General features: G+C 39.6%; 1 pseudogene; it reads right to left on the reverse strand.

Moving 5' to 3' along the window:
* Positions 1–957: 957 nt before the first annotated feature.
* LOC145404257 (uncharacterized) lies at positions 958–2,773 on the reverse strand (annotated as a pseudogene).
* Between the last annotated feature and the right edge of the window lie 1,268 nt (positions 2,774–4,041).

A 4,041-nucleotide genomic window follows, 5' to 3' on the forward strand; every position in this document is an offset into this window, starting at 1 on the left:
TTGTACCCAAAGCTGCGAGAACATGAACCAAAATTTTTCAATTATTTAAGAATGTCGACAAAATCGTTTGAAGATTTGCTTGCAAGAATATAAGAAGACATTTCTTCAACAAACACCATGATGAGGGATTCTGTTAGCCCAGAAGAAAAACTTGTAATAACATTTAGGTGAGTCCTTTGTTGTTGTACACATAATTGTGAATCATTCCATTGTTGTTCACATCATATCTACGCCTGTCACACCTGTCATTCACCTTTCAAACCTGCCATTCACCTGTCACACCTGTCATTCACCTTTCAAACCTGCCATTCACCTGTCACCTGCCATCCACTTTTCAAACCTGCAATTCACCTGTCACACCTGTCAAACCCGCCATTCATCTGTCACACACCTGTCAAACATGCCATTCACCTGTCACACACCTGTCAAACCTGCCATTGACCTGTCACCTGCCATTCACCTTTCAAACCTGCCATTCACCTTTCAAATATGCCATTCACCTGTCACACACCTGTCAAACATGCCATTCACCTGTCACACATCTGTCAAACCTGCCATTCACCTGTCATTCACCTGTCACACCTGTCACTCACTTGTCAAGCCTGTCATTCACCTGTCACTGAACTATTACTCAAATATATTAAAATAATCAGGCTGTGTATCAGAAACTGGGCTTGCAGCTCCTGATGAAGGAGTTGTTGGATGGAATAGTGAAGGTTGTGTCGGTGTGTGACTATTATATCCTGAGATAGTTGCATATGGTTGCTTGTTTGAGTGTGTATGGTGGACTGGTTGTGTTCCAGAACCTGAGCTTGTAGCAACCAGAGATGGAGTTGTTAAATGGACTCGTAAATGTGGTGATGGTGTTTGACTAGTGTATCCTGAGTAATTTTCATATGGTTGACTATATGAATGTGGATGGTGGACTGGCTGCATGGAGTGGAATGTTCCAAATGTCTATGCTCGCTGAATTACATTTAATATTTCAATTTTGTCCTTTAACCGGCTGTTTTCAGGCACCTTATTCAGTTCTTTCCAGAGTGATAAAAAGAAGAGTTTGTCATCATCATCCCGTTTCTCTTCTTCCTTTTGTCTGGCCAATAAACTATTTTTCAAAATATCAGCAAAATGCTGATCAGCTGGATTTAGCTTCAGTTTTTTCCTTGCTGATGTATTTCCCATCCCATCGCGTTCTACTGTCACGTCTAAATCTTCATCAAACAATGTTTCTGCTTCTTCTGCTGAAGTCTTTTCGAGGTTACTAGTCGTTTCCTTGCTGGACACAGAAATTTCTAGAAACTGCAACCTTCTGAAATAGATGTAGGTGTCGTTTCTTGTCTTAGATCCCGATGGAAGTCTTTTGTTTATTTAACTCCGTTGCGTAATTATCTCTTAAATTTTTCCACTTCTTTAGCAAACACAAACCTGAAAATATAATAGAAATATCAATGAAATAAGAAAAATATGTCAATTTGGATCTTGTACGTGAAGGAAAAAATATTAGTAACCACGTTTGTCTGTGTGTGTCTGTGTGCGCAAATGTACGTGCGCCTGTTTGGAATCTGCGCAAAAAATAGGCCTATTAGTGAAGTAATTTATAACAAAATATCAAGCAGTTTCAAAATGTGTAAACTATTAAATTTCTGAAAACTGTTATTCGTTATTTTTAGGTACTCGGCCACGGGTTATTCCATTGCTGACGTGCATTATGGATACCGGCTCGGGAAATCAACTATCTCAAGCATATTGCAGCAAGTGTGTGCAGTAATTTTGGGTAAGACTGAAGACAATGTACATGCCAGGAATGACGAAACAGAAGTGGGAGGAAGTCGCAAAGGGATTTGAGAAATATGCAAATTTTCCTAACTGCATAGGTGCAATCGATTGAAAACATAAGATTAGTACAACCTTCAGATACAGGATCTCTTTATTATAATTATAAGAACTTCTTTTCAGCTGTGCTGCTAGCTATATGTGATGCCAATTATTCATTTAATTATGTGGATATTTGTGCATATGGAAAAAGCAGTGATTCGGCAGTTTTCCATAATCCCTTGCTGTACAAAAAGCTTGTGGAAAATATACTGGATATGCCAGATGCAAAACCTATTTCTAGTACCGACACAACATGTTTACCTCATATAATTGTTGGTGATGAGGCATTTGGAATTATGGCAAACGTTATGAGACCCTTCAGTGGAAGACATCTGACATACAAGAAAAAAGTTTTCAATTATAGATTGTCAAGAGCACGTCGGTATACTGAATGTACCTTTGGTATACTGGCTAATAAGTGGCGTATATTCCATAGGCCTCTCAGTGTCATTCATTTTGCTGAAAATATAATCCAGGCATGTTGCATAATGCATAATTATTTAAGAAAACGAGATGGTTATAGGTTTGAAGATACACTTTTTGAAGCACCATTGGTAGGCCTAATTGAAGGAAATGTACCGAGAGGAAGCATGTCTGCTATCTCTGCTAAGGATAAATATGCAGATTACTTTATTAATGAAGGTAGAATCGAATGGCAGGTTAAGATGATTTAGTGTGAAGATTGTTGAGATAGAAAAAAAAAAAGTTTTCAGTTCACTCACCATGATTGTTTTTTTTCCTGAGTATCTCCAGAAATGCAGAAAATTTCCACTAGTTCCTCCCAACACCTTTTCTTTACGTCTCTGTCTTTGTACTCTGATGATTTCATGTCCCAAATGTCTGGACGTTTTTCAGCCTCATCAATGAATAATTCGGTGTCATAATGGTCACCCTCCATATCTGTCATCTTCCCACACTCAACTGCTTAGAGTCACTCAAGCATTAGCGTCGCATGCCACACTAGCCAATGAGGCGTGATGTAAACATCGAAATGCTGCGTTTCCCGCCACATGTGTCCGTCTCAAAGTAAACACATGTATCTCCAACCACTGAAGAAACATGCAGTAGGAAGGGAAATCTCGGATCTTGTGTTTGGACCAGCGGTTGAGAAAAATGCGCGATAGAATGTGTACAATCCAATACACTACCATTATCTTTGCTAATGCGTGTTAGGAAACGCGCTTTTGAAAACGCTGCGTCTACCGCCGTTTCCCTGGCAAAAATAGTCGACCATAATGAGAACCTCGAACCACTGAACAAACGCGCGGTAGGAAGGATAATGTCGAATCGTACATTTGGACCAGCGGTTGAGAAAAACGCGTGATCTGACATTTCCCTTCCTACCGCGCGTTTGTTCAGTGGTTCGAGGTTTTCATATGGTTGACTGTTTACCCCAGAGAAATGCGGCGTCTACGCCGCATTTAAAAACACCCCGTGTGAACAGGGCCTTAGAGAAATAGCCAAGGAATTAGTTGGAGAAGAACAACGGAGTTTTAGGAATGGAAGAGGTTGCATATATGTATTCGTCCTAAGATGTTTAGTGGAAATGTATCTAGAGAAAGGAAGAAAGTTGCATGTTGTGTTCACGGATCTGCAGAAAGCCTATGGCAAAGTAGATAGACGAGAAATGTGAAAGGTACCAAAAATTAATGGAGTATACGGGAAGCTGGATGTCTATATGAGAGTGCTTGGGCTGAAGTGTGTGTGGATAATTAACCAGTTGAGTTCTTCTGTCTGATTCCTGGATTGAAAAACGGATGTGTCATGCATTCGTGGATGTTTAATTTATTTACGGAAGGAAAAATGAGATACATGGAATGGTAGTGGATGCTCGAGTGTCTCTGATGAGAGAGGTTATGGTTTGGAAACTTCCCTTACTATTTGTTACCGAGAATACGGTATTATAAATATGAAGATGAATGGGAGATTCAAAGTTTGGTGAATGAGCTTGGGAGTGTATGTAAGACACGGACACTAGAAGAGAATGTAAATAAGAATAAACTTTGGCCTTTGAAAGAAATGGTCACAGAATGCTCAATGAGGTTGGACTGTGGGGAAATAGAAAATGTGGGTGCAGTCAAGTACTGAAAGCAGTGATAACCAACTAGAAAGTGAGCATGGAAGTTAAAAAAAAGTTACTGTATAACAGTATTGTGATCCCGACTC

The sequence above is a fragment of the Coenobita brevimanus genome, chromosome 7 (assembly GCF_032717465.1).
Source record: "Coenobita brevimanus isolate Jiangsu-jjx chromosome 7, ASM3271746v2, whole genome shotgun sequence".
NCBI classification, from domain to species: domain Eukaryota; kingdom Metazoa; phylum Arthropoda; class Malacostraca; order Decapoda; family Coenobitidae; genus Coenobita; species Coenobita brevimanus.